Source organism: Saimiri boliviensis, chromosome 4 (assembly GCF_048565385.1).
Source record: "Saimiri boliviensis isolate mSaiBol1 chromosome 4, mSaiBol1.pri, whole genome shotgun sequence".
NCBI classification, from domain to species: domain Eukaryota; kingdom Metazoa; phylum Chordata; class Mammalia; order Primates; family Cebidae; genus Saimiri; species Saimiri boliviensis.
In genome coordinates this window covers 132,786,411-132,799,783 of record NC_133452.1, presented here as the reverse complement: position 1 = coordinate 132,799,783, position 13,373 = coordinate 132,786,411, and the positions used below count along the sequence as shown (strand labels likewise).

The window sequence follows — 13,373 nt, the reverse complement described above, 5'->3', positions numbered from 1 at the left end:
AAAATTGGGGAAAAATTGCTCTCTCAGCAACTCAAGAAACTTAAATACAGCTTGTAATTATGCATCAGATTGGGACGACAAGCTTTGTTCTGAGTAAACTGAAAAGAACTGGGACATCTCCACTTTTGAATGGGGACCATGGTACCCAAAGTCACTTGGAAATGACCCTTTATCACTATGCTTGTCAATTTTCAATTGATTCACTCAGTTCTTAGAAAACCCAGAAAATTCATAATCTTGAAAAAATTCCATGTCCAGATACTAGGCAGGGTAATATGTGTGTTTCAATTTGCTAGTGTGGCCATAATGAAGCACCACACAATGGGTGACTTAAAAAACAGAAATTGTCAGGCATGGTGGCTCATGCCTGTAATCCCAGCACTTCGGGAGGCTGAGGCAGGCAGATCACCAGGTCAAGAGATTGAGACCATCCTGACCAACATAGTGAAACCCTGTCTCTACTAAAAATGCAAAAATTAGCTGAGCCTGATGGTACACATCTGTAGTCACAGTTGCTCTGGAGGTGAGGCAGGTGAATCCCTTGAACCTGGGAGGTGGAGGTTGCAGTGAGCCAAGATAGCACCATTGCACTCCAGCCTGGGTGACAGAGGGAGACTCTGTCTCAAAACAAAAACAAAGAAACAAAACAGAAATGTGTTGTGTTACAGTTTTTGAGGCTGGAAGTCCAAGATCATGGTGGTGGCAGTGCACATTTCTGTGCCCTCTTTCCTTGACTTGTAGATGTCTTCTCCCTATGTCTTCACATGGTCATTACTCTGTGTCTGTCTGTGTCCTAATCTCTTTTTATGAGGACACCAGTCACATTGAATTAGGACACACTCAACATGACCTCATTTTACCTTAATGACCACCTTAAAGACCTCTCCAAATGCGGTCACTTTCTCAGGTACTGGGAGTTAGGATAATAAACCTGTCAATTTGGGGAGGTACAATTTAGCCCATAACAGTCTGGATTATCCTTGAGATTCCATTTCCTAAAGAATAAAATAGGGTCAATCTCTTGGGCTTGACTCTGTCTCTTGATACTCTGAAATTTGGTTCTTACAATGAGAACAACAAAAAAAAGGAGAGCCAAAGGTTGGTATCACCCAGAATGTGAGCTCTCCCTAACTCTGGCTGCCCCAAGACCCAGTGCTGTGTCATTCCTGAAAGTCTTGCTTCATTCTCGTGATTCTGTCTCCAGCTTTTCAACTGGAAAGATAATTCTCTCCCAGGGAAAAACTTCTACTGCTGTGCAGGGGTCATTTCTTCATATTTTCAAGACAAAAAAAAAGTTGATGTACTAAAAAGAATATATTTGTCATATTTTTGTGGTAATTATTTTTATATCCTCATCGATACCCCATATTGTGATGAATACGTTGGCTTCATTTAGATGGAAGGGACATGACAATGGACCTTTGAACCAGGATTTCTCTGGGCCTTTTCATGGGATTCTGTCCCTGCCATGGTGGGTGAGGGGAGAGCTCTTGGTTTAGAGTTTAGTCTCTATAATGAACCACGCTGTTTGGGCAGCAGGTTTGGCTCTGAAAGCTTGAAGGTTATGCAGGAGTGTGAACCTCCTCCCCATTCAAACGGTCAAGGTAGAGCAGATTCTTGTTCACAGTGCAGTGAGTGAGAGAAGGGAAAGTGACAGAGAGCATTCTTTCACCTTTTTGTGCCATGCGCACAGCCAAGTCTCTGGTGTTTTAAATAATTGAAACAGACCTAGATCCACTTATCTGTAAAGCAGAACTGCGGAGGAGGGAAGCACATCATCCCTGCTACTGGAGAGATCCCTGAAGAGATATTTGTGAGCCCCCATTTTACCAAAAATGACATACAATTTCATCAAAATAAAGTGACAGTGTGGCTGTAGATGGGGCTCTATTTAGAGCTTTGACTCCACACCTGCTTTCTAAGACATGGTCCTTCCCCCGGATACTATATGTTAGGAACAAACAGTTCCTCTTGAGAAGTTTTACTTCTTTTTTCTTTGGAAGAAGATGAGGGAAGGAGATGAGGAAAGGAGATGTTCTTTGTTCTCAAAAGCAACTTCCTTATCCTTGTACCTCCTCATCCCTAGTTACCTTCGTCACCTGCTTGGTCACCAACTCTTCTCACCAGTCCCAGTCTGTAGAAAAAATATGCCTCTCCACTTACTTCCTTGTTCTTTACTCCACAAGTAATCTTTCCCGCCTTTGCTGTGCCCCCACCTACCCATACCTCTGACATGTCTCTCCCTGCCATGTTTATAACCAACATACACCTCCCATAGAATCTTATAAGAGATGATAAAAAAATTTTTAGTTACTATTTTCATGAATTTCCTTTTCTACCCTTGCAATTTCAACTTCTATATGTCCTTAGATCCAAAGTGAGTATCTTGTAGCCAAGAAATGGTTAGATATGAGTCATGGATAAACACATCCATTCTAGTGAGACTATATGAGAACACATCTCATCCTTACTGAGATGCAGTGAGGGCCTCTCCAGTACCAAGGGGTAAATGCAGAGAGAAACATGAAAGTGAAGTTATTAGCTTATACAATTTTCAGAAACATCACCCTTAAAAGCAGGAAGAAAACACATCATACTTATAAAGCCCAGGGTAAAAGTCCCTTTTTACTTTAGTAATAATTACAAAATAATTATTTCTCCTAATTTCTAAAAAATTAGTGGAAAAATTGCTCTCTCAGCATCTCAAGAAACTTAAATACAGCTTGTGATTTGCATCAGATTGGGACGACAAGCTTTGTTCTGAGTAAAACTCAAAAGAGCGACCATGGGACCCAAAGTGGCTGGGAAATGATCCTGTATCATCTACTCTTTTCAATTTTCAATTGATTCACTTAAGTATTAGAAAACCCAGATAATTCATAATCTTGTCCAGATACTAGGTAGAGTATTTTGTGTGTTTTAATTTATTAGGGCAGCCATAAATAAAGTACCACACACAGGATGACTTAAAGAATAGAAATTGCCAGGTGCAGTGACTCACACCTGTAATTCCAGTACTTTGGTGGGGCTGAGGCCAGCGAATCGCAAGGTCAAGAGATCGAGAACATCCTGGCCAACATGGTGAACCCCTGTGTCTACTAAAAATACAAAAATGGTTGACTGTAGTGACACAGAACATAGGAGAAAGAAAAATACCTGAAGCTCAGCTTTTTCATGGCATCTAAAAGGCTGAAATATAAAAATGAAATTTGTAGACAAGTTAAACAAATATCAAAAGTATTACAGAAGCATAGTTTTATACCCTAAAACATCTATGCTATGCCTGGTGTCCCAGGCTGTAATCCCAGCACTTTGGGAGGCCAAGGCAGGTGGATCACATGAGGTCAGGAGTTTGAGACCAGCCTGACCAACATGGTGAAATCCTGCCTCTTCAAAAAAAAAAAAAAAATACAATATTATGCCAGCATAATGGTGTGCACCTGTAATCACAGCTACTCAGGAGGCTGGGATAGGGGAACTGCTTGAAGCTGGGAGGCAGATGTTACAGTGAGCTGGGATCGTGCCATTGCACTTTAGTCTAGGCAACAATAGAGAAAGTTTGTCTGAAGGAGGAGGGGGCCGGAATTTAGCTGAGACAGTATCTGACCAGATTAATTCAAACCAAATGTCTAAATTTGAAGTCTGTTTTTATTGTATTTCATCAATAATTGAAAACTTTCTTTAAATACTAAAGATTACTGAAGTCACATGAACTAAAAAGCATTTGAGTTGAATTTCTATTTCTATTTTCTGAAAAATATTTGATTTCAGTACTTGCTTTTTTCTTTCTTTTTCTTTTTTCTTTTTTTAAAATTTTTTAGTTTTCTAGTTTTTCGGGTTTTTTTTGGTTTGTCTTTTGCTCTTGTTATCCATGCTGGGGTACAACTGTGCAATCTCAGCTCACTGCAACCTCCACCTCCTGTGTTCAAGTAATTCTCCTCTTCAGCCTACAGAGTAGCTGGGATTACAGGCACCCACCACCGTGCCCAGCTAATTTTTTGCATTTTTAGATGGGATTTCATCATGTTGGCCAGGCTGGTCTCGATCTTCTGACCTCAGGTGATCCACCTACCTTGGCCTCCCAAAGTGCTGGGATCACAGGTATGAGCAATCGCTCCTGGCCTGCTATTACTTTAAGCCAATTTATTAGAGCTATTCTATGTATTTTGGTAATGGAACCATCACATAGGCACATGACTCATGTAAATACATACACATACAGGTACACAGATAGAAGTAGATATTATAAATGTATAAGATTCTTTATTTGCCAACATTATTGTTTTATTTTTATGTTTTTGAAGATGGGGTCATCCTCTGTCACTCATACTGGAGTGCAGTGGCATGATCCTAGCTGACTGTAACCTTGAACTCCTGGGCTCAAACAATTTTTCTTCCTCAGCCTCCTGATAGTTAGTGTTGCAGAATTTTGCTCCTTTGTTCAACTATAACTGGGTTCTTGTCACATGACCAGCACAGACTAGGCTCATGGACACATTGAGGGGTGAGTAGAGCAGAATTTACTGGGTGAAAAGGAAATAGAAAGAAAAGGAAAAAAATCCTCTCACAAACTGAGAGGAAGTCCTGCTGACAGAACCCCAGTCCACAGATTGAATTCCAGGCCACCACAACACAAGCTGAAGTGACCAGACTCCTCCCCGACTGCCGAAGGTGTGAATTTATGAAAGCTCCACCCCATTCTTCCAGTGTGCAGGGCGGTTGGCAATTCTCTGGTGACCCTTTTTTAATCTGTGCACACATTTGGCTAGTGTAGACACTAGGATTCCAGGGGCTCACCATGCCCGGCTAATGTTTTTCTTTTTTCTGTGTAACCAGGCTGGTCTCCAACTGCTGAAACCAAGTGATCATCCCAATTTAGCTTCTAAAATTGCTGAAATTACAGGCAGGAGCCACCATGCTGTCATGCAGTGGCACAATTTTGGCTCACTGCAACCTCTGCCTCCTGGGTTCAAATGATTCTCCTACCTCAGCCTCCCAAGTAACTGAGACTACAGGCTCCCACCACCACACCTGGCCAATTTTTTTTATTTTTTATTTTTACTAGAGACAAGTTTCACCATGTTACCCAGAATGGTTTCGATCTCCTGACCTCATGATCTGCCCACCTCAGCCTCCCAAAGTGCTGGGACTACAGGCATGAGAGCCACCATGCTCAGCCTATCATAGGATCTTATAAAGAGATCAATTGCATTTAGATAGTGCTTTTAATTTGGTCTGTATCTTTTAACTGGACCATTGGATTCAGGGTAGAGCCCACACTGAATTTTGGGTTCTCAAAAAGAGAGCAAAGCCTTGGGGACCTGGCCATGCAATATTTTTACAGTGTGTTTTGCACAAAAATATTCTCTCAAGGCTGGGGGCAACCCAGTGCCAATCAGCCCACTCTGTGATCAGCCCATTTCCCAGCCATTATATTAAGTTTTCTCACAATACAAAGTAATTTCTGATGCCATCCGAAGCCAAAATTAGCTCACGCAATGCAAAGGAAGAGTTTTAGATCTGAGAGATCTTTGTCCTCTTGTATTTCCTCTTGGGATTCCCAAGAGGACAAAAATGAGTCTGTGGTGCCTTTTGTGTTTTTCTTAAGGGATCCCAGGTTATTTGAATTTTCTTTTCTTTTCTTTTTTCCTTATATGGCACGAAGGTTGGCAAGAGGAAAGAGGGGCTGATAGAAATAAATAGGGAAGGCCGGGCACAGTGGCTCACTAACCCTAGTGCAGGTGGATCACAAGGTCAGGAGCTCCAGACCAGCCTGGCCAACATAGTGAAACCCCATTTCTACTAAAATGCAAAAACTAGCCAGGTGTGGTGGCACGTGCCTGTAATCCCAGCTACTCAGGAGGCTGAGGTGGGAGTATTGCTTGAACCCGGGAGGCAGAAGTTACAGTAAGCAGAGACCACATCATTGTACTCCAGACTCCAGCCTGGGCAACAACATGATTCCATCTAAAAAAAAAAAAAAAAAAAAGAAAGAAAGAAAAGAAAAGAAAAAAGAAAGAAATAGGGAAATAGGGAAACAAAGTGCATGTGATTAGCAGGGGTTTTAAGAAGAGACATTTAGTTGACTGAGAAATGTTTACACAGAGAGAGCAGAGACCTTAAAACAATATACACACACTAAACTCCAAACTATTAAGTTTTGAATAAGTCAAGTTTTGATTATAGAGCTAAAAAAAAATCCTTTCAAATATTTTATTACCAGATGTTAGCCAGGAGGAGCAGTTGATATTCCTGGCTTTTCACCTTCTTTACCAAAAGGTATCCTCCCAAGTGCCTTAACTAATGTTATGACTATTAGGGCCACAGGGTGGGTGGCCTTTGTTCTCTGATGAGGCAGTAAACTGAGCCATGGCAGAAGAGTTTAATTTTTTTTTTTTTTTGATATGAAGTCTTGCTCTGATGCCCAGGCTGGAGTGCAGTGGCATGATCTTGGCTCACTGCAACCTCTGCCTCTCAGATTCAAGAAATTCTCCTACCTCAACCTCCTGTGTAGCTGGGACTATAAGCGCATGCCGCCACACCAGGCTAATTTTTGTATTTTTAGCAGAGATGGGGTTTCACCATGTTGGCCAGGATGGTCTCAATATCTCCAGTGGTAATTGGGCAGCAGGAAAGAGGAAATGGCACTGATTTCTCTGTTTGTTCCAGCAAAAGGAAGAAATGTGTGTGTGTGTGTGTGTGTGTGTGTGTGTGTGTGTGTGTGTTTTCAGAATCCAGTAGACAAATTCCCAGTATTGACAGGACTGTGAGAGGCCAGTGTGGCATTAAGCTTTGGGACAGTAATGCAGTCTGTGCAAATCCCTGCTCCTTGATCCCCACATCTGACAAATAAAAGGATAGGCCGGTTTACCCAAATTTTATGTATAGGCCTCACTGTTTCTTTTTCTTTTTTTCTTTTCTTTTCTTTTTTTTTTTTTTTTTTTTTGAGTTAGCGTTTCACTCTTGCTGCCCAGACTGGAGTGCAATGGTGTGATCTCAGTTCATTGCAACCCTTGCCTCCCAGGATCAAGTGATTATCTGCCTCAGCCTTCCAAGTAGCTGGGATTATAGGCACCCACTACCACATCCAGCTAATTTTTTGTATTTTTATTAGAGACGGAGTTTCACTATGTTGACCAGGTTGATCTCAAGCTCCTGACCTCAGGTGATCTGCCCACCTCAGCCACCGAAAGTGCTGAGATTACAGGTGTGAGCCACCATGGCCGGGCAAGCCTCAGTATTTCATGTGATCCAGAGCCTCACCACTGCCTATACAGATCTGGGCAAACAGAGAAGAGGTCTAGAAAATCATGTTAAACAAGCAAAAGTCATACTTATGAGATGAACACTCCATGCCGTGGCACTCTCTTCTGTGGCCGCTTCTGGATTGGCTAGTGGAGGCACATGAGGTCTACAGACTTCACAGGGAAATAGTTTACTTGGCACAGGATTGCTTTGATCAATATATGACAGCACAGAATGTTGTAAAAACTCTTTTACAGATTATTGGGATTTTATCTTTATTTACTGCAGCCAAACTTGAGGAAATCTGTTCTTCACAGTTGCACCAGTGTGCAACTTTGGGACTTGTTCAGGAGATAACATTCTTACTGTGGAATGAGTGAGTATGAAGGCCCCTGAGTGGTGTTTAAGTCCCCTAGCCACTGTGTCCTGGCTGAATGTATACATGCAGGTGGCATCTCTAAATGACTTCCACAAAGTGCTACTGCCACAGCAAAAGTTTACAGATTGCAGAGCTTTTAGACCTCTGAGTGCTGGATGTTGACTGCTTAGAATTTTCTTAGGATATACTTGCTGCTTCTGCCTTGTATTTCTCTTCACGTGAATTGACACAAAAGGTTTAAGAGCATCAGTGGTGTGACAGAGAGAACTGTGTCAAGTGGTTATAAGGGAAACTGGGAGCTCAAAATTGAAGCACTTCACAGGGGTTCTTGCTGAAGACACACGCAGCATACAGACCCACAGACACAGCTTGGATTTGCTGGACAAACCCAAAGAGAGCCACGTCGTCTGAACAAAATAGGATTTCTCCTCTCCCCATTGAGGTCTTTACCCCTCTCCACAGAGCAAGAAAATGCATTACAGAGAACGGGGAACACTGGGGCCACACCAGCATTCTCCACCAAAGACACGTGTGGAAGGGGCTGCTCAGCTCTCTTCTGTCTACTGCAGCAGAAGCACGTGTTAGCTTTTACAGACATGTGAAACAAAGGAGGCGGAGGTTGCAATGAGCTGAGTTTGGGACATTGCACTTCAGCCTGGGCAACAGAGCGAGACTCCACCTAAAACAAAATTAACTTTGTTTGGAGAACTTGTTAATGTAGTGGCCTAAAGCTATGATTTTAAGAAGTAAATGCCCAGTAAAGTTCTATGTAGCTGAAGAGCATGGTGTCAGTATACGGTCTGTTCCGTGGCCATTGATGGTACCACTAAGTGCATTACTAGTGATCACTGTCCACCTGAAGGCCCAATGTGTATAGTTCACATCATTGTTATTAGTATTTTGAGACAAAGTCTTGCTCTGTCACTCAGGATGGAGTGCAATTGTGCAATCTCCGGTCACTGCAACCTCGGCCTCCCAAGTTCAAGTGCTTCTCCTGCCTCAGCCTCCCGAGTAGCTAGGATTACAAGCATTGCATCATATTTTGTTGGATATTATTCAGGTGGTGGCCTTATTAAGCCTTTTGTTTCCCTTCTAACAATGCTTCAGCATGTGTGGCTACATACAAGAGAGGTTGAATGAATAAATAAATGACATGCATTTTTAAAAATCTGTACCTTTGGATTAAGGCAAACTCTAGGATATTTAAGTGAATTCCCTGAGGAATGTGAACACTGTAAACAGGTGGGTGCATTATTCTCTACTTCCTTCTCCCCACAGAGCAGTTGTTCACCATCATCCACCCTGACCCCTGCACTAGGAGGCACATCACACAGCACCTGCCCCTCCACCACCTTCTCTTTACCCCTGCCTCAGCACAGCAGATCCGCAGAATCCAAAAAGCGAAACTACCCTCCTGTTCTCTGTTTCTTTGTTTTGTTTTGTTTTGAGACAGACTTTTGCTCTTGTCGCCCAGCCTGGAGTGCAATGGTACAATCCCAGCTCACCGCACGTCCCCAGCCTGGGTTCAAGTGATTCCCAGCCTCCCGAGTAACTGGGATTATAGGTGCCCACCACCAAGTCCAACTAATTTTTGTGATTTTTTTTTTTTTTTTGAGATGAGGTTTTATCATGTTAGCCAGGCTGATCTCCAACTTCTGACCTCAGTTGATCTGCCACCTCAGCCTCCGAAAGTGCTGGGATTACAGGCATGAGCCACCATGCCCAGCCTCCATGTTCTCTTAATAGTTTGTAATATCTAGCTGAGTGCAATGGCTCATACCTATAATTCCAGCACTTTGGGAGGCCCAGGCGGGCAGATTCCCTGAGATCGAGAGTTCAAGACCAGCCTCACCAACATGGAGAAACCTCTTGTCTACTAAAAATACAAAATTAACCAGGTGTGATGGCATATGCCTGTAATCCCACCTACTCGGGAGGCTGAGGCAGGAGAATTGCTTGAATCTGGGAGGTATGGGTTGTGGTGAGCCGTGATCTGCCATTGCACTCCAACTAGGGAAAGAAGAGCAAAAGTCTGTCTCAAAAAAAAAAAAAAATAGTTTGTAATATTTTAGCACAGCTTCAAGGAAAGTATGTGAGAACAATAACTCAGAGAAAGACATCTATTTAGATTGAGTGAGTCACAGGGGAGATCTGGGAGGGAAACACTGTAACCCTTTCAATCCCAAAAAAGGAAGGTTGATCCAGGGAAGGGGACCCCAGGCCTGGATATTGAGATTATGTGGAAGAAGTTCCAAGGTATTAGACATCCTCCCTGTGCTATGCTTGGGAGGAGACACAGTTCATCAGCTGCACAGTTGGGGAAAGAGAAGTCAGGTCTTCTGAGAGACAAGGGAGCTGAGAACAATCTGTGTCTTGTGAGTCGGCACAAGGCAGATTTCAAACTGTGGAGAACACGGTAATGACCAGATTCAGCTCTGCCACTCTCAGCCTCGACACCCTGCGCATTATGGGCAGCCCATTGCCATTTCCTACCTTCAAATCCAGAGATTCCCTACAGCCCAAAGCTGCTCCCCAGTCAACTCCTGTTGACACTGGGCCCCAAGGATCACATTTCAGAAAGCTGTGAACACCACATCAGTGTCCGGGACCCTGTCACCACCTGGAGAATGATAATAAAAAGGACCCAGCAGAGCCTGCAGGCAGAGACTGTATTTGAGGCAGGACCGTGGGATGGGTGAGGAACAGGATCAAGGCTCCATCCTCTCTATTCCAGGGGTTAGAGATGAGCTGCCCCTGCTGCCCCTTCCTTGCTGGTTTTTATAGAGTAGACTCCTCCTGATGTTCTTACAAGGAGAGAAGACCCTGTTAGGTGCCATGGTAGAAGGGGGCCTAAGCGTCAATGAATACCTGGTTAATATTGCTACTAGCTGAAATTAGGAAATTAAACCATTAAACCCAGGACCCAGGGCAGGAGGAAAAGACAGTGGAGGACCCTGCAATCAGTCTCCTGGATGTCTGTTTGCAGCAAAATTCTTTCCTTCAGTGTGCGGGGCACCCAGTATTGTGATTCTGAGTGTTGCTATCCTGATGTTCTCATCTGTGAATGGGGCTGGGCCCCTTCCTCCAATATAAATATCTGGGAGGGGCTGTTCACATACACCTGGGACCGACATATTAGTTAATACCACACAAGAGTTTGGTTTAATATTTTATGTCTTGTAAGAAATAAACAAAATAGAAGAATAATATTTTTATTAAAGGTAATTCAGGTTATGTGACAATCAGATTCCTGGGCCCTGGGTAACTTATCTCAATGTTTAGAATCCTCATGGAGGATCGAGCCCAGAAATAGCCGTAAGACCTGAAGCTCCCTGGTGTAGAGGACCCTTCCCTGCACGTGGGGCTCAGAGGGAACAGCACAGCTGACTCCCAGGGTCTCCGGCCTCCAGCCTCTACTGTCAGCCTGCACTTTCTCAGCCTTCCTGGCTGCCAGGCTTCTGGTTCCCAGCAACCTCCTCTCTCACCCTTCATGTTTTCTGATTGGGACCACTGGCCACTTGACAGGCAGTGCCCTCCTTGTCAGTCTGCCTGGCTTCCTCTCAGGGTTTGTGGCTTGACTGGGTTCACCATCCCCAGCCCCAGCAGGAACAGGGAGAAGGGACTCAGCAAGTCTCCCACAAAACAGTGGGATCCCAACAGGTGAGAAGGGGCAAAGCCATCTCTCCAGCCTCTTCCACACCTGAGAACTTCTCACACATCCCAGATCCAAGACCAGAGCAGGAAGTAGCACTAAGCCAGCAATGGTTCCCCAGATGGTTACAATGAGCTTGGAAGGTGGTTCTGAGAAGAGAATGAAAGGGGCCTGGACCTTCAGGTCAAAATCCTGACTCTGTCACATGGCCCTGAGCAGCTTCCCTTGTGCCAGTTCTGTGAAGGGATTCCCACCATATACCCATTTTTACCCACCTCAGTATAAGGGGTGCATCCTAAATCTGAGTCTGGTACTCCCCATTCCACAGTGAAATCAGCACAGTCTCTGCTGGTAGAAGCCCTGGGCCCAGAATCTCAAGGTGACTTTCCCATTAGGTCCAGAGTGAGGGTTCACAGTGCTGTTGGCTGCTCTGAGGAGAGTCAGAGGCTGAGCCATATTGAGTCATATACAGTAGGATTCCCATGGATAGAGAACATTTAACGGGAATCTCAGTCATCATCTTCTGTGAGAGATCCAGCAACAATTTTCAAAGTTAAAAATAGGTTCAGGATAAGCAAGTTTCCTAATCTCTAATGCTCTCTTTCCACAAATGTGTCTCATTGTCTGCAAAGCCACGCTTTTGCTTTTAATCCTGTTGGTATTATTTTTCAGTTTAAAAAAAGAAGGAAAAACAAAACACCCTGGAATGAAGAATTTCTTCGTGTGAACACCTTTTTTTCTTGCATGCATTGCCTTTCATTCACACTTCTGTGCATTCATGCATTTGTGATTGCACTTTCTTGTTTTAATTTAGAATCATTTGTTAATTCTACAGTCAAGTTAATGTTGCCAATGGGAATTAAAATAAATTTTACATGCGTTTTTCTCAAAATTAATTACTTGATCCATTTATTCACTCTAAACCCATTTAACTGCCATTCTTTAAATCTCATCTTTTATTAATGCTTTCATCTATTAATTCAATCAAATTCCACTGAAATTTATAGCAAAAGGCATCAAAGAAGGTAGAATGTTTTCATCTGTTCTGAGATTGATGAGAGTAGAATGATGTGAAGGGCAGAGGGACAAGAGGCCTCACAGAGGTGGACCAGATATAATGATACCAGCCTCCCTGGCCAGAAACTGACTTCCAGGATTCAGAATTCAGGGTCCAGGATTCAGGAGTAAAGCATCCCAATATTTAGAAGGTTTCCTGGTCTCTCAAAGCCCTTGCTCATTTGACAAGAGCTAAGAGCCTCACATATTTTGCTTTGAGGATCCAAGATTAGAATATGGTTGTCTCTGGAAAAGTTCATGCTATAGAAAGCCCAGCAGGTGTAGACCAAGGGTCTAGAGGGCACCAGCCGCCCTTCTATGAAACTCTCTCCATCACTTATATTGGCCACGTCCTCAGGAATTTAGTGAAATGGCTGAGTTGCCTCTGACTGGAAGTGAGGGGAGGTCACTGGGTAGTCAGAGATTTTGAATCCCCGTGTCCTTTCCCTCCATCTCACTTGTTGAAGCCCACGAAAAAAAACACGAATGTCAGAGGTGAATCCAGGCCCATGGATCCATTGTTGTCAGGGAACTGAAGCCAAGTGGCCCGACAGTAATGAAGTCTATGAGGCCTTGGTCACCTCAAAGCTCTCCTCCATGAGGAGCTGCCTCTCACTGCCATCAGGGATCACAGGAATTGGACATGGAATTCTTTGTCATGTCTCATGAGGAGCTGGAGATGTCCTAGAGCATATAGACCTTGATCAAATTGAAGCCAGAGTGGAGTCAGACAAAACTCTGCACTGATTGAGAGGTACCAAGTGTGAAATAAAGTCTCCATTCAGAGCTTCCACCAGGGCATCAGGCTCAGTAGTAATTCCTTTCTGCTGTTGCTACATTTGCCCTGTGACAGCTGGTACTTGAAGTAAGGAGAAATTGTTATGTGTGCAGGAAAGCACACGCAATGAGAAAACTGGAACATGATTTATTAGGCAGGAGGGACGCTTTTCTCTTCTATGGTAGTTGTGGGACTGTCATCTTTGCCCTGATGCCTTAAGTACAGAAGGTAAACTTCCTGCTCTCAGTTGAGTGACCAACAAT

General features: G+C 43.6%; 1 pseudogene; it reads left to right on the top strand.

Annotated features, from left to right (window-relative positions):
• Window positions 1-845: 845 nt before the first annotated feature.
• Window positions 846-8,035, top strand: LOC141584202 (G1/S-specific cyclin-E1 pseudogene; annotated as a pseudogene).
• Window positions 8,036-13,373: the final 5,338 nt, after the last annotated feature.